Source organism: Corvus brachyrhynchos, unplaced genomic scaffold (assembly GCF_000691975.1).
Source record: "Corvus brachyrhynchos isolate BGI_N302 unplaced genomic scaffold, ASM69197v1 scaffold34, whole genome shotgun sequence".
Taxonomy (NCBI): domain Eukaryota; kingdom Metazoa; phylum Chordata; class Aves; order Passeriformes; family Corvidae; genus Corvus; species Corvus brachyrhynchos.
The window spans coordinates 4,547,805-4,566,326 of record NW_008238126.1 but is presented as its reverse complement, the minus strand read 5'-3'; the positions used below and the strand labels follow the sequence as shown (position 1 = coordinate 4,566,326).

Here is an 18,522-nt window from a genome sequence, read left to right as displayed (position 1 = left end):
AGAGCAGGCCAGAAAACCTGCATACTAATGTTAAATAAAATTTGTCCATGAAACAGTTAAAATTGGCAGGATACAACTTTCCAGGAATGTAAAAGATGACCGTAACTATTCCTCATGCTTTTTTAAATACATACGTTTGGTCATGAAGTTATGATTGAAGTTCACAAACTGAACCTCTGGGAGTTTACTTGTTCTAATGTGATCAAAACTCAGTTGCCAGCTACTCATTCATTAAACTGCACAGAGTTACTTGAATGCCCTGTTTCAGCTTTTCCGCAAATTTTACAGGGACACCTTGAACACCAACACCAGCAGAGCCTGGGCCCCAAAGGTCAGTGTCGGCAGGTTGCTGTGGTGTTTACCCACAGTCCTGGACAGGAGCCAGAGCTGAAGCAGAGGTTTAGCTTATTCTTACTACGCTTTTGTTTGGTTTTCTTACAGTTTCTTTTTAGGTTGTTAAAGTGCACACACACACACACAAACACACACACACACATACCACTCCCAAATTATCCCTTTCTTAGATCCCTGTCAGTAAAAACTGAGTTCTGCTGATGTGTTGGGGTTTTTTATCCAAACTATTTTCAAGACCCACAGTTTCAGAATAAGTAGCTGTAATGAGCATAACATGGCAGTAACCTGCATCCCGTTTTATTACATTTGGATAGGATGAGAAACATTTTTCTGCAGGATCCTTGCAAGCTACGTAACACTCCAGTCACGTCACCTCAACCACCCTGCTGCCCCACAGTGTCCCAGCACAATTGCTTTGCCTATGGAATACATAAGGTTTTTAAGATACCTTTGTATCTTAAACTTTGTATCAGAAACTGCAAGATTTTCTAAGACCCAGAAAAGACTCATAAAAGCCTCTTACTTTGACGTATTAGATTTTTTTTATTTCTAGGATGCACATTAATACAAAAACACCTGCTCCAACTTTTGATTGTTATTTTCAGGTATATGATTTCACTATTAGGAATAAACAGAAGCAATGGCTAGGTCTTTTGTCTAAATGCAAATATTGCCTACTCTTGCAAGTCTGAATTGGTCTTTCCACTACACACTTCTCTTTTGGTAATGTCCATCTTAAAACAAGTACCGAGTTTTTGCACATTTTCACTGTATTTCACATTGTTTTTAGCACTAGAGCCTTGGCATTGTGCAGTAGGGATCATTACATGGGTAAATCAAAACAATGTATAGTTTGAGAAAAAATATATTAGAATAAGTGGCTTGTTTCCAGCTAGGCACTTGAGACCTTTGTGCTACTGCATGCACATGTATGAAGATCAGATCCATAGTACCTACCGAAAAATAACTCAGAACAAAGCTTCTACTTCTATGCAGAGGCCCGTTCATTTGGAGTAGGAGATCAAGGCTAACGCTGTCTGCGTCATTAATTGTTGTCTTCCCTGATGGGGGAGACGTTCAGATTTTTGCCAGGAGAAAAAAGGAGGCAAATGGGACTTCATGCTTCTCAGTCTCCAGACAGGTGTTTATTAATTCTTATCTAAGGAGTACAAGCCACTGGCATGGCTTAGACATAGCACAGAGCAGAGAATGCAGCAAGAAGACAACTTATCAAGATCTCCCAGCCTTTTTAAAGGTGAATTATCCAATGAAAGCTTAAAACACAAGATATTTCCACTTTTTTACCCATGTCCAACAAGTTCCTAAATCATGTAGACAGGAACTGTGGAATTCTTTATCCAATCATCCCAAACCACTGTTGCTGCAAAATATGGAGTTAGTGAAGAAGGAGAAAGAAGCTTTTAACTACAAATTATCTTCCATTTTGAGGTTTTCTACTTCTATCTATTTACTATGCAAATAGACCTAAAAACTCTAAATTTTTCACCCTGTGATAATCTCACATAGTATTCTATCACCTAATTCACACCATTGTAGATTCAAATTCTTCCTAGAGGCTAGGCAAATTTTCCTATGGACAAAGGTCAAAACCAGTACTGTCCAGAGGGGAAAAACCTCTCAAAACAGGCCGAGAAATATTCTCTGCATTCTAGGTTCCCACAAAGGCAAGGGGAACAAAGAAGGGAAATTCTAGTTCTAGAACTCCGAAGCTTTTAGAAGCAAATTTTGTAGAAATTACTTGTTATCTATGTTTCCATTTTTCTAAATGACAGAAACAACAATCCGTCAGTATAGTACTATAAAGTGAAATGCTAAGTGAAAGCCCATTTAAATACTCTGACCCTTTTTCCTGTGCTCACAGCATCATAAATTAGTTTTTCTCCCTCCCCCAGCATACACAAACACAAAACAGCAACTGGTACGTGATTTCCACACTTACTTCAATTGACACAAAGTTAAACAAAGGAATTTTCTCATTTATCCTCTGACGTATTATGTAATAGGCCTTAAAAAGTAAAAAAGAAAATAGCTGGCTCAGTGGCAGGGGTGGTCTTGGAACTTAAGATCCTTAATGTTGGAATGGGAGCCCTGCACAGGATGCGTAGGAAGCTGAAGTGTGAACTTCCCACCATAACATGAGAGAAGCCTTCTGGCCATCAGCATCTTAGATCACCATAAAGTACTCAATCTGAGATGCTTTTTTTCCAAGTACTCTATGCATTTGACACTTTTCACATGATTAAACAGAAACACATGTGCTGATGAAGTTTTCCTGGATTCCACAGCCCATGAAAAAGATTTTTGTTGGTAATGGGTACTGCACAAAGCACTGCCTCCCATGAAGACATTTAGATTTTTTAAAAAGAAATTTTGTATGAAGAGAACAAAAGTTTTTTAACTGCTTTTCTCAAAGCCACATTTTCCTACACCCATCCCAGAGCTATTAACCACAAAGATGTTTTTCACAACTTATATTATTATGTAAAATTTGCCAGCCGCTATAGTTTCCTGCTAACATCCCCTTCCAGCCTTGCCACACATTGCACGATGGCGAACTGCTGGGAGCCTGCACAACCTTGCCTCCCATGGCCTTATGGTTTATGGTTCTCCAGGAGGAATACTGACTGTGAATGTTTCAGGCACCTTCACTTGCACTTTCAGCTCTTCATACAGAAATGCAAAGCAAAAGGGCACATTGCCCTTTGGATTCCCAGCTTACTCAAAAGGCCATTGGAGATACTTACACTTGCAATTACATAGTTTCACTTTATGAACAGAGTGAGCCAACAAATTTAATTAAAAATTATATTTTTATGTGATATTAAGAATGAAAAGACTCAGAAAAGACCTCACTATATAGATACAAGAAAGAAACTTTTCACAATGAGGGTTGTGAAATACTGGAACAGCTTGTCCAGAGAGGTGATAGATGTCCCATCTCTAGAAATATTCAAGGTCAGGCTGGGCAGGACTCTGAGTAACCTGCTCTAGTGGAAGATGTCCCTGCTCATTGAAGGGTCGTTGGACTAGATAACCCTTAAAGGCCCCTTCCAACCCAAACTGTTCTATCATTCTATATTCATACACCCTGAGCTAATCACAATTTTGAGTAAGATACTTTTATGCAATATTTGTTTTAAACGTGTTGCATTTTAAGCTACTGAGAGAAGCAGAAGATATTAGAAATACCCATCACTTTAATTTTTCTTTCTTTTAATACCCAAGTATAAGCAGGAAATGGCCAACCATTAAATTAAGGTTTAAATAATCTCTCAGACTAAAAATTGCAGAAACTTTATATTGAAGGACCTCTACCTCTCATACAGAGGGTTTTACACTTTGATAATGATTTCAGCTCATTTAGGATAGTAACATATAACTGCCAAAACATTAATATGATGCATCTTTGAATAAATTACTTTCTTTTTATTTTCCAACATTTAAATAAAATGAAAAATTATACACACTCCTTCACACTGTTTCCAAGTGGAACAGAAAAAAAAAGAAATATGGGATAAGCACAGGGGAAAATATTCACCAGTCAAAAGAGCTGTCTCTGCAATAGCAGGGGACTTCCCACGATCAGCTTGATAACTCTGGCCTCGTTCACTACTGGTATTAATTTTAGTTCTCGTTTGTACTTTCTAGAAGAAACTGCTTAATGACAACACAAGAGCTGCTGCTTTATGATATATTTTGAATCAAGCATAAGAAAAAAAGGAAATGAGGGAAAAAAAAAAAGGAAAAAGTGGAAAGATAAGTTCTCATAGGAGTTAACTTGACACTTCCAGCTTCACTTCTGACCTCCCCAAGTGTATGTAAAACACTATTCAATTTGTACCTCCAAACACTCAAGGGTTTTTGCATCAATATTAGCATATCTGTGACTTATAAAGCTGTTCTTAAGATAATTATTGAACAAATCAAAACTGCTTGTGGCTAAGTTGATAAAGTTGTTCGTAACACCATTATCTTTTAGAAAATAATTTCCAACTATATTGTATGCTGCTTTCCTAAGAAAATTAAAGATCTGAGAGACCCTAAATCTACAGGCATTCCTAGTATCACCTTGGCAAGTGCTTTCAGTTTATAGCCTAAATGTGAGGTAGGAATCCCCTGAAAAGGAGAGAGAACAAGAATATAATGAATCATGGAATGGGTTGGACTGGAAGTGACCTTAAAGATCAACTAGTTCCAGTCCCTTGCCGTGGGTAACAACACCCTGCCCTAGACCAGGCTGCTCAAAGCTGGCCCAGCTGGTCTTGAAAACTTCCAGAGATGGGGCATCCAAAGCATCACCACCCTCACAGTGTAAAATTTCTTTCTAATATCCAATCTCAAACTACTCTCAGTTTGAAGCCATTCCCCCTTGTCCTGTCACTACATACTGTTGTAAAAAATCCCTTTCCAGCTCTCTTGTAAATTCCTTTCAGGCACTGAAAGGCCACAATAAGGTCACTCCGGAGCCTTCTCTTCTCCAAGCTGAACAATCCCAATTCCCTCAGCCTTTCTGAGGGAATACCTAACAGTAAAATACATGTCTTCCCTCTCATCTTTTACTAATTTCCTTCCCATGCTGTTTTTTGTTTTATTATTTTTGTTTGAATTTTTCAAGGATTCTATCATGTGTTGTCATTTTATTTCTTGCTCTATTATTTTCTTTTTAACCCTCTCCTAATCAGTCCTGAGGCTTACCTTCCCCTAACTACAACCAAAGATTAACTAAAAAATGCTATACAAAGGATCTTAGAGCTAATCCTGTTTACAAGCTTGCTGCAAATCACTGCAAAGAGAACTATTTTGTGTTTTGGGAGTTGCCATCCTTATGCTTTTGGACTTCTACCCATTTAAGCTTTTTTCCAATGTTATGCCACTCTTTTTCTTTTAATATTCTTTTCACAATACATTTATTTTTAAGAAAATGCATCATTCAAGGAGCCAAAGGAACTTTCTCCTGGATATGGACAACCAGTGTATGCTTTGAAGTCAAGTTGTTAACAGGACCCACAGTGATGCTCAGGTTAATGACATCTAAGAGTTACACTGCAGAAATTTCTACACAGCTGTGCACAAGGACTTTACAGACACTTTCATGTATCAAAGTCCAGTACAGAAAATTTTTTGATACCTAAAGATGCCTTTACTTCATGTGGGCCATGCTGATGCTTTGTGAATCATCTTGAACACGTGCATTTCAAAAGCAGCAGTGTATCCCTGTTGGTTCAGAGTATTTTACCTAAATAATAAAATGAATGTGAACAATATGTTCACCAAAATGGTTTCTTACTGATATTTGATTCTCTTTTTAAAGTCCTTCTTTTTGGTTTAGACTGCTGCCAGTAACCTTAACTTGCCAAAAACAAACAAACTTGACAAAACCCCCCTATTTGGTTAAATCCCATCCTATAACAGTTTTACCTACTGCATAAAAAATATGTTAATATTAAAAATTATGGAGTTTTAGGTTTTTAGGACTTTTTAACTGAAGCATCAGTATTTTTTTGGTCTTTTTTAATGGATGCTTGTTAACTGTTCAAGATCTATATTGTGATAGTAATCCTACATTTTTACTTAACTATCACAGATATTATGAAGAATTAATACAGTTTATGCTGTTTTTTTCCCCAAGAAACCAGGACTAAACTTTTTGTATACAAAGAGAAGTAACTTGTAAAAATGATTAAAGAATTCACCCAGCAATTTCAAATACATTACATCATCACATTTCTAATTGTCACCTTTTATCCTGATGCCTTTCACAGTGCTCATGACAATTGACTGAGCAGTATGAAAAAAAGATAAATTCTTTGTTCAGATATATTCCTAATATAAATTAAAACAGAAAAAAAAAAAGAAAAATAATTGAGGGGATGAGGATTTTAAGTAAATCTTTTAAAGTTTGATTTCTTTTCCCATATTATGTAAATTAAAGATTCATAGGAAGCCTTACCCACTTACCTAAGAGGGTACCTGAATGGCATAATTTTGCTTTATTTGTTATTTCTCAGTTAACTTGACCGTATATCACACAAATCTTTCTGCAACCTCATTTCCACTTGTCATTGACAGAAATAGCATTTTACTGATAAGCTTAATCAGAAACTATTCTATGAGCAATCTTGGGAATACCTTCCTCTTTCCATTGTGGTAGACAAACGTACTTAACAATAATTTATTGTTATGGAAAAGCCCTGCAGCAACATGAAGAAATACCACAAACAAGCTAATTTCTGTCAGAAAAATTAACGGTCACAAAATGATTTAAGAGAAAAATAATGTATTGCCTCTCATTCATTCAGTGCAAGTACAGCTCCAAAAAGCACATAAAGGTACTATGCACCACTTCAAGAAAACTGTAGTCCTAAATTCAACATTAATTGTTCTAATCTTCAGTCATTTACATAAATCTCTCTTCTGCCTTAAATCACATAAAACCATAAGGTTGACATAAGAGTGCCTACTCAGATGCAACAATATAAATCAGAGAACTGTGAAAACATCTGGTGGAAAACTATCCCCAAAACAATTTGCTACCATTTGGTTACCAGAATGAATTTACCCATTACAAGTATGTACCTCTCTACAAGATTCTATTAGAAATAAGGAAGAAATTAATTTTCTAGGCAGTTAAACCCCAGTGATTTAATCTGGAGACACATTACTGGAATTTTGTTAGGATTAAAACAATCAACAAAGAGTATATGTTGTTTCCTAGCTGTTTTGTGACAAACAGCTATGAAATCTTTGTTTCTTGTTGTGCTTTATGTTGGTTATTGTGCTATTATTATTGAGTTATAGAAATTCAGGATAGCTGATGCAGATGGAAGAGGTGAAAAAACAGTGAAAAAAAGTCAATGTTTGCTAAGGAGTTGACAATAATTTAAAGCAGTGTTTTCTTCTTAGCATAAATTGAAATAATTATAATGGCTTGAATATTACTATCAACTCTGTTCAAGAGCAGCATTTGAAAGAGGTGACAGTAGGCTCTGGGCAGATTCTCCCTATGAAGCAGACCTGGGTTTATGTTGTCAGTGTTACTCGTTTTGTATATCAGCCGTACATGAGAAACCAGAGGAAAATTGCTGCAGACCTGTTTTCTGTATAAACAATAAATATTGTAAAATAAAAAGGAGATTTCATTCTCACTTTGAATAAAATTATAAATAGAATTATTTGTGGTTTAAGCAATAGTTTAATAAAAAGTTTACAAAGAATATAAAAATTTTGCTTTGTGGTGGCCTGTTAACCCCGTGATTCTGTATGTTCCTCTTGTTCCCTCCCTAGCTTTGGCCACTCCCTCGGTTTCCCCCTATTTGCTTCTGTACCCCAACCCTGCCCAGGGATCGCCCCTGGGCCCCTGACAAAACCATCCCACCCAGACCGTGCTGTCTCTCTACCTCTGCACATCGTGGGGACAAGATGTGATTAAAGCCATCCCAAACCCTCATGAGAGACTCTTCTCTGCCTTCTTTACCATCCACTGCATTGTAACACTGCTGGCTGCCAGAGCCAGATCACGGGGCTGTCCGAATGGACTCCGGGATGTGACCAATTGCACGGCCCTAGGAAACCCTCACTGAGCTTTCTGGCCTCAGCATCCTGCTAGGCAGAGTCCAGTGGTTACAACATTGCTTGATTTGGTATGCAAACTGCTTGGTTGGAGAGCCTTAAGAGACTACTGTTCCATCCTGCTCTCTGTATTACTTCTTTTTTTTCTATATTTTGGTGCTGTTTAGTTAGGAAGACATGAGGACCAGTGTTTCCCCAGATGCATTTGGCACTATCCATGACTGATACTACAGACAAAGTTGGGTACAATGCTACTCCACAATTGTATATTTTAACAAAATAAATGGAGATATACAACTTCTTATACTCTGCTAAAAGCTTCTAAATCAGCAAGAGTTCCAGATTTATTTGAAAGTTTTAATCTCATCCAGACTTTATCCCTTGACTGTGCCTGTTGTCTCTAGAAAGTGACAAATTCATTCTTTAGAAGACAAGTCATAAAAGTGGCAATTTCATTATTTTACCTATACAAATTCTTCAGTCTATGCTGCTGCCCTTTAAAAAGCAATAATAGTCTAATATATTTTAGTGGCTTAGTAACTTCACCCCTCAAGTTGCTATAGAAATTCCCGATTCTTGCCACTGCTACCTGTGCTGCTATCAAATATAATTCCATATTCATCTCCAGTTCATCTCCAAGGTGGACCCGCTGCTGGCAAAGGCTGAGCCATCCGTGGGAGAAACTCTGGGATAATATGGTTAACAAGGGAAATAAAATCCTGTGTAATTGAAGTGAGAGAGAGGAGTGGGATATGTGATAATATGTGAGAGCGACAGCCCTGTGGACAGCAAGGTCAGTGGAGAAGGAGGGGCGGGAGGTGCTCCAGGCACCGGAGCTGAGATTCCCCTGCAGCCCGTGGTGCAGATCATTGTGAGGCAGCTGTGCTCCTGCAGCCCATGGAGGTTCCCACTCCAGATCAGGGGGATGCCTAAACGAGGGAAGTCTGTGCTGGTGCAGGCTCCTGGCAGGACCAGTGGCCCCATGGAGAGAGGAGCCCATGCTGGAGCAGGCTGGCTGGCAGCACCTGTGTCTCCATGTTGGACCAATCTGTTCCCAAACTGCACACTGTGGGAATGACACCATCCTGGGGCAGGGAAGGAGTGTGAGGAGTCCTCCCTCTGAGGAGGAAGGAGCAGCAGAGACAACGTGTGATGCACTAATCAGAGCCCCAATTAATTCCCCATCCACTTGTATCCCTGGAGGTGGGGATGTAGAGAACTCAGGAGTGAAGAAAAGCCTAGGAAGAAGGGAGGGGTGGCAGAAGGTGTTTTAAGATTTGGGTTTGCTTCTCACTGCCCTGCTCAGATTTAATTGGTGATAAATACAATTATTTCCACAAGTTGAGTCTGTTTTGCCCATGTTAGCAACTGGTGAGTGATCTCTCCCTGTACTTATCTTGACCCATGAGCCTTTCATTATATTTTCTTCCCTGGTCCACCTGAGGAGGGGAGTGACAGAGCAGCTTTGGTGGCCAGCTACTATCCAGCCAGGGTCAACTCACCACAAAAACACTCTCTGTGGCTTATAAGCATTGAAACAAATTATATATTATTGGTTCAGGTGAGAGCTGACCTTGGCAATTTAGTCATCTTAAAAAATATTTATATAAACAGGATTGTCTACAAATGCTGACACTTCACAATCAAACTAAATCCTTGTGGTTTTATAAAGATAGTCACCAGATTAATAGTAATAATAATAATAATAATAATAATAGTAATAATAATAATAGTAATATAAAAAGAAAATCACTTTCCTATTTTTCCCAGTGAGATGTAATTGTTAAAATGAACCATATACCTTTAAATTCACATTTCTTGTCCCTTTCTAATGTGACACAAAATTGTGATGAAAGTCATTTCAGTATTGAACTGTAAAGTGCATGACCAGAGGTCTATTTTGTGTTTCTAGCCCAAATTACACAGTTGCTTCTTATTAGTATATTAATTCAATTTAATTTTAGAACTGATTTAGAAATACTGCAGGGAGAAAGAAGAGACTTTTTTTTCTGCAAAAACTCTACTGCTACTGCATGCTAACTATTATGCTTCAGGTTAAGCGCATAAAATTCAACTCTGAGCCCAAAAACCTACACACTGATTTTGTGGCACACGCCACTGAATGCCATTGTAATATATTAATTTCCATACTGATGTAGCATCAAAATGTAAAGACAATTCTCAGTCAAACAACTTTTTATTTTACTTCTGCACAGGATAGACTCTGGCCTAATTTGATACCATGTTTATTTTTAATTTCTGATACTTGCAACATTTTGATATCTTACTTGCTCTGCAAAGCAATAACTGAGAAAATAACGTCAACAATAAGAAAAAAGTGTCCTCTATGTTCAATTCTTTCCATCTATCACAAATAAAGCTACTCACATAATAGGTCCCAGTATATTAAAAATAACAACATGGCCTAGTTTCTTCAAACACAGCCGAGTCTTAAGTTTTCAAGGACATCAGTAATACTGATGGATTTATCTTAATATCACAACAACATTTTTAGCTAAATAAGTGATTTTAATCCAACTCAATGTGAATGCAGTTCTTAATTTTTTCTGCCACATTTAAACTAATTTATTTTGCTTGTTTTCAATTAAAAACAAATAGTTACAACATCTTTATGATTTCACAGATTTTCCTGATTCTTACAGAACTATCCAGACCTCTGCATAACACAAGTTATTTCTTATATACCTTCTGTGCACCAAAAACTAGAAAACCCCAATTGCTTTCCTGTGGAATCTATACCTGGAAAGTGTCATCTCTATTCATTAACCCAGAAACACTGGAATAGACACATGTGCCTCAGCATCCTGTTTTTCTTTCAGACATTATATTTAACCTGTGCATATTACCTCTTTGTTTTGAAATTTATAGATTGTTATTTGTCAGTGCTTCCACATATGGGAAGAACCCAACCCATTACATGAAAGTGGCAGATTGGAAATATTGAACAAGCTATGCATATTGACTCTCTAGTGTTGGTCATTTATAGCCTCCTTTAATATAAGCTACTGCAGATATCTCCCCCTTCAAGTATTTGAATAATATATAAATATATTTTTACATTTGTATATTTGTATAAAATATATTTGTATAACCCTCTCTGTCAGAATTTTCATCCATACCCTTTACAATTTATTTTAAAGCAAATAAACATTGTACATACATTTTTCAATCAGAAAATCCTTGTGTGTTTGTTCTACATCACTAATATTTAAAATATATATCTTTGACACGTACAAGAAATGTTTCTGAATACTTTTTATTCTGTCAAAACTAAGTATTAGTCACATACCAGATAAAAATAGAAAAACCTACTACTAATATCATTCTGCCTGCTTGTAAGAAGATGATGGCAAAAAAATTTGGACTAGTAGTCAGTGTACACTGACTTGGCTGCAATTGTAGCAAGTTATAAAGGAATAAATGTATCCTAAGCAATATCCAGCCTACAAAAGTGGCTTCCCAGTTGTGAAAAATTACTGTGGTAGGCAAGAGGGTGAATCAGTTTAGGCTTGCAACTGCTTACATACAGGAGCTTCAAGTGCAAAGCAAGTAAAGTGGTATTAGGTACCATGGACAGCCCCAATTAACAATTTTCCTGTTATCCATCCTAGCATTATGGCCTTGCCTTACAACAACAGGAACAAACCAGGCGTATTGGTTCAATGAGATAAGAGAGACACAACTAAAATATTGCCTGAGATTTTAGTTAGGTTAAAAGCAGAACAAAATAAACCAAGCCAGAAGAAACACTCAATTTTCAAGAAGAACAGGAAGGAATCTGATTATAGCAACAATGTTATTTCCCTGCCCAGTGCTGGAAGGATCATATAGCACAAGGTCAACTGTCCTGAACTTAAGACAGACCCCAGAACCCCCAGCAAATAATTTACCAGAGGATTTTGGCAGCCAGAATTAATTATCTACCTGCTGCTTCTCCTCCTCCTGTCTCCCTTAAAGAAGAATTTGTCTCAACCCTCTGAACGAGACCAGCCTGTGGGAGAATGTCAGTGGCAAGGGACAGACAAAAAACCAACTGTTTGTAAGCAGACATCACATCATCTTCTTCTTCTGTTTAGATCTTGCTGACCCTTCCCTTGCCTTTCATATCTCCATCATCTCTAGATTCCTAAGAGCTGCTGGTTTTGCTCTTTTAGTGCTGAGAAGAGGATTTCTGTCCCAACTGAATCATCTTAATTTAAGTAGACTGGCTTTACTCCCTACGACAACCACTGGGGTGTTTGATCCCTGCTACATTTTATCTTCTTCAGTATCTTAGCCTGTGAATCCATCTTGTTCCTTCTTCAGAGCATAATTACAGCATTGGGGTCTGATCTTTTATTAATTCAAATGCTTTTCTAAGCATGCCAGTGTTGCTACTCAAGGGATATCTAATTTACATATTCCCATAATTTCATTTCTGATTACTAAATTCGTCAGCTTGCTTCAAAGTAGTTCATAGTATAAACATAGTAAGACTTTCAGGAACTGGTGTTCATTGCATATTTTAATTTTAACATTTTTCTCAGAACAGCACCACAGTTTCAAAATGCAGATCAATATGTTTATTGGAAAGTTTTCTTTCAGTGAAAAACATGCATCTCTACATCCTGATCTTTAAGGAGAAGAGAAACAGGCTGTTTTAAAACATCAGGAGTTTGGCTCTTCTCACACCTTCAACCAGAGATTAAATTGAAATTGAAATAAATGAATCAAATCTGAGAGAACTATGTGTTGAGAACAGAGGCATTCCAGGCTAAGGATGGGGACCCAGGAAGCAATTAAGGATGGGGACCCAGGAAGCAAGTAATTCAGGAAATGCTACTTCTTTCTGAAGATGTGTTACTATTTCATAGACTTGGTATGAAGAGAAACAAAAAAACCCCCAAACCTTGGGGTTTTTTTTACTTTACTGAAATATTTAATAGGGGTTATGGGTGGTTTACTAGACCCATAGAAATTTAGGAAGCAGAAGTGTGAAGTTGTACATTTTTTAACATGCTCAGCTTCCCTGAGTGATAGACAACGAGGGGACTTGGTGCTACTCTGAACTAGATTCCAGCAAAGTGGCTTTGGGGAAAAGTACCCTTGTACTTCTATCAAGTAACAGTGCACAGGGAAGAGTCACACTTAAGTAAAAATCAAAATGCTTTTTGCTTTCTATGGATAATGTATAATGTCTGCAAACTTCCAAGTTTCTAAAAGTAGTGATTTTCCTGCTCTGCTCTGCCCTGGTGCAGCTTCCCCTCATCCTGTGTGCAGTTCTAGGCACCACAATATAAAAAAGACATTAAACTATTAGAGAGCATCCAGAGGAAGGCCATGAGGATGATGAAGGGTCTGGAGGGGAAGCCATGCAAGGAATGGCTGAAGTCCCTTGGTCTGTTCAGCCTGGAGGAGACTGAGGGGAGACCTCACTGCAGTTACAACTTCCTGGTGAGGGGAAGAGGAGGGGCAGGCACTGATCTCTGCTCTGTGGTGGCAGTGACAGGACCCAAGGGAATGGCTGAAGTTGTGTCAGGGAAAGTTTAGGTTGGATATTAGGAAAAGGTTCTTCCCCCAGAGGGTGGTTGGGCACTGGAACAGGCTCCCCAGGGCAGTGGTCACAGCACCAGCCTGACAGAGCTCAAGAAACATTAGGAAAAGTTTCTCAAGCACATGATGTGATTCTTGGGGCTGTCCTGTGCGGGGCCAAGAGTGGGACTCGATGATCCTTGTGGGTCCCTTCCAACTAAGGATGTTCTATGATTTTATAACTCTAGGATTTGATTGCAGACAGCATATAATCAAGTACAGTTTCCCATGTTTAGAGAAGACAAAACAGAATTAACCCAATGCCATTTACAGCTCACTATTATGACATCCAATCACTATCCATACAATCATCTGAGAATGAGAACTATGTACCAATGCTATATTAATGCTAAATTATATTAAAAATCCTTGAATACAGTTTGTAAAAGTGTTATAATAATAGAAAGACAACTTGATCACTGCATTCTAATTTTTTTGCAGGGTGCCACACATAGGAAAAACAGTATGTTTTACAAAACCAGTAGTTTCATTTAGGGAATTCTGGGGAGTTCCTCTGTTTTTACTCACTAATTTCTACATTTACCTTTTACATCTCATTTCTATGCTGGGACATATTTTTAATCAGCATTAAATTTTGCCTTTAATAAATACCTGCTTTTCAAATAATTCATTTTTAAAATTATAATATTATCTTAGGTAACTTAAAATATTATTTTTTATAATAAGATGACAAAAGAACAGTACATCCCAAGAAATAACTGGTGTAGGTAAAAACCTTCAATTCAACCCATCAAAAAAATCCAAGTGAAAAGTAAGTTTTGCTACAAAAAAAGGAGTCTTCTAGTGCACATCAGTCTCTCTCAGAATAAGTTTAAAAATGAGTCCACATATATAATTGATTTTGTCTGCTTATTTTGTATCTATACTAAAAATATTACAATAAGAATAAACAGATGCAAATGTCACCAGAATTAATACCATACTAGAGAGCTACTCAATATTTAAACAGAACTAATAAAGTTATTTTCTGTATTGCAGCATCCCTTGCAGCAAGAAAAAAGATTACCATGTAGAAAAATTTATTGTGGTTCAAAATAAATATATTGATTTTTTTGTGAAGGGAAAAGATAGACAGAATTTTTCAGTCAATCACTAAAATTCCATTTAAGAAGTTAGATAAAGCTAGATATTGCTAATAATTTAATAAAGCAGTAGGAAATAGGAGAAACAACTTAAATCAGGTGTTTTTTGCAGCCTTTAAACCTGATTTTGTCCCTTAAAAATGCTAATAGCTCTAACTGTACTTAACATATGTTACAAATATTTTGGTCAGAATTAAGCGTTTACAGTTTTCTGAATAATTCTCACCAAGGTATTTCTTTAATTGCACATAATTTTGTTTCATGGTAATTTTAACATTCAAGGAAGTATTTTTCTTCAATTCACTGTGACACTGCACACCTAATACACTTTATATATTGCATAGGTTATGCAGAAGTTGGGCTATGAAATTCTAACAATATAAAAGCGGAAAATATTTGTTTGGCTATAAAATCCCCTTCACTATTCTGTTTTTCTGCAGAATCACTAGAGGCCACAGGATTGAGTATGCATCAAGGCTCAGATAACCCATCCCAATAAACAACTTTTCTGGGCATGGAGATGAAAATTAAATGCAGAATTCAGTTTGAATCACAGACTGAAGACGGACAGTGACCTCTCATAAGTTCCATTTACACAGGAAAACAGGCTGAATAGTCCCTCCAAGTCCTCCCAGTCCCACAGTGCCAGAAAAAACCAGGGAGTGGAGGGCTTGCAGCAGAACTCTGACCCTTGCTCTGTGCTCGGGGAAGTTGCAGGCGCTTTATGCACGAGGCTTAAACTATTGGAGCCACAAGGGAAAACTGGTTCATCTAAGGTTCACAGCCACTTCTTTGTGGCTTCTCTGCTCTCCACTTTCCAAGAGAGGCAAGGAAAATTTTTTTTTTTTTTTTCAGAAATCACCTACTTTGAGTCTGCCAGGAGTTATAATCTCAAAATAAAAATGCTTACATCATCATAATTATTAAATCTCTGGTTCTCATATACATGTCCTTGAGCAAAGTTAAAGTGTTTTCTTACAACTAATTGCTATATCAGAAAAAGGCAAATGATATCAAAGAGATATAAATACTATTTCTTTGCATAAAGACAGACAGGAAGCCAGGAAAAATAACTGTCCATAAAAGTATTCATGAATTTGTACACATTAATGCATTTACTAAAATGCATCCTCCCAGACAGATGACCAGACAAAAAAAGAAAACAAAGAGTATAATTAAAAGCAGATTAAATATTACAATGAAATATATTGTAATTGCAGAAAACCTACACCAAGATTTTGTTTGTCATTGTTGTACATGCCAAAACACCTGGGAATATCCTAAGCACATACTTGTTTCTATGAAAGCCAGTCTTGAAGCATCTCAGGTGTTTCACTTGGCGTGATAGATATACTCTAAATCTTGATTACTTCCCAATTAAGGACACTTGTGATTGTCAAACTCCACTGTCCTTATGTATTTCTTATGAACAAATTATCAATCCTCAGACAGGAAGAAAACTGCAGTGGGTTCTGCCAAGAAAAGAAACATCTACCTGCAAATGGAGGTGAGAGGAGTCTGAACTCACTGAGTTTCTGCACAGTTTCTTTAATGTGAAACTGGACATTCACAAGACAGAACATAAGGCAAAATATGACTTAGTCAGACCTTTCAGATGAATGAGATCCCCTCTTTTTTTGTTGTTTTTGTTTTGTTTTTGTTTGTTTGTTTTGTTTTTTGTTTGGTTTTTCAATTGGCGCTTTTTTTTTTGTGGTTGTTGGTTTGTTTTTGTTTAAAATATTCTAGTTCCTGATACTAGTCAAAAATAGTGCATTAGTCCTTAGAAAATCTGCAAAGACTGAAGTTACATAATTCATTCTTTCAGTGGTGAATCAAGATTTCTATTTGTCTGGGTAAATAACCACACAAGACTGATGGCAGGAGGATGCCTCCCAGAAGTTTTGTCAGTGATAACATGCATAACACAATGAGATTTTAAAAGAGAACACAGCTTTTGTAAATAACATACACTCTTCAAGACACCCTAGAAACACTAGACGACACAATTCCTTTAGACAGAGATCGTATTTAAAATATTATTTTTCCTCTGTATTCCTGATCTCCATTAGAAACTTAAGTCAGACAAAAAGAAAGGGTTTCAAGTGAAGTGTTTTGAACCCTAAGAGGAGGGCATGATAAGAAACAGATCTAAAAATATAACATAGAAAACTATCTGAAACCAGGAACAGTGTTGCTGACTTTTCTTATTTGAAATGATGATAAATCACTTCTATAATTTTAAGAGGAAAAGGTAACTTTTGCTCACAGAAATGCATATTCTGTTGTAATTTCTCCACTTACAGGCTCCAGAAAAGGAGAGTGAAAAAGATTCTGCTCAACCTACTTGTTGAACCACTGTAAATTGTAGTGCAATTCAGAGTTAAGTCTAACAAAAATGGATGAGCTGTTTTTCCTGTTTAAATAAGTGTCTGGTTTTGAAGCATTTGGATAATTCTGAATCAATGAGAGCTTATTTGCTAGTGGAAGATGAGTTACCTTTACTTCAGCTGAAAATGAAAAAACTACATTAAATTATAAAACTGTACCCTATCTCTTCAGTCTTCAAATATTATCCTCTCTTTTACACCTCATTTCCATTTTCATACCTTTATTTTGTCTGTCAGGCAGCATAGAAGGATCATGCCAGTGGAAGCAAGAACAAAATAGTCACCAGACATAGAAGCACTCCACCATTGTCATACCCTTTCCACTTACATTCTTGATCCTTATCTTTGCCAAGATTTGAGATCTCTCTTTTTGTCAGGACTTCAGCTAAGCTAAAGATAGCATGTAAATAAATCAGGTTTTAAAGACAAACCATTCTTTCCATTGATCTCAGAGAAAATTCTAGAAATAGCAAGGAACAAAAAAACTGGGACACAGGCGAAAAGCAAGCATCTTTCACACTCATGACTCATTGTTAACACATACTCTGTCCTGTTTGGCTCTCTGGGAAAGATGGTTAGAGTATTTGTGTTGCTCTCTCATTTGCATTAGTAGTTTGTACCAAATGTGTCAGTGTGTTGGAAAGAATAGTATATAGTTCTGGAGTTTAAACTGCATTTTACAGAAATTAACCAGTGATAATCTAGAAGCACATGCACTGCCTTTAAAACACCACAAAACCCCCCTAAACACAACAGGCAAGAGAATAGCCAAAAAGTCACTGCTATGTTATTTCTTCACTGAAGACCTAGGAAAAGGTTTATAGATGTTTGTTTATACATATTTAAAAAAACAGAATAGGACATTTAGGACTTTTTCCTTTGCTTGTTTTTATTTTCTCTGACCTATTTCCAAAAGCCCTTTTCTAACACTAACTACATTTTTTAATTTCCCTACTGCTAAAAACAACTTTAAAGTATATTTACATGAGTTAAGTAAAAGTTCTACTCATGCATGCAATACATAAAGTAGTTTATACCAATGTAACAAGACATTTATATCATAACTGTGTGTTTGTATTTGGATACAGAAGAATGGTACAGTGTTACCATAATTCATATTTATTTCATGAAGTTTTTAAATGTATGTTCCTCTGAAATCAAAGCATCTCAGAATTGCCTTTTTGAATTGAGGTACTCAAAACTTTAAAAGAGTCTGTATTACTGGCATCTCTTGGTTACCTTTATCTCAATTTTGACCTCTGAATTTTGCTTTAAAAATGTCCCTTGTCCTATTACTCAACTGCTTTGATACATATTGTGTCTTATTCTTAAGAAAAAACAAGGTACATAATTTTTAAGCCTTTTTTTTAACCTGGAGACCCTTTTTACCTTGTTCTGTGGAATGCATCTATCAGATTTTTTCTTTATGACTAGGATGTCTCTGGGCCTTTCCCATTCATTTTCTTAGTCCTCACTAGAGCCAGCATAAAGCTCTT

General features: G+C 36.8%; 1 protein-coding gene across 9 annotated transcripts in view; it reads right to left on the bottom strand.

Moving 5' to 3' along the window:
- Positions 1-18,522, bottom strand: part of DMD (dystrophin) — an 896,220-nt gene that overhangs the window by 397,840 nt on the left and 479,858 nt on the right. The gene's annotated exons all lie outside the window — the stretch shown is intronic.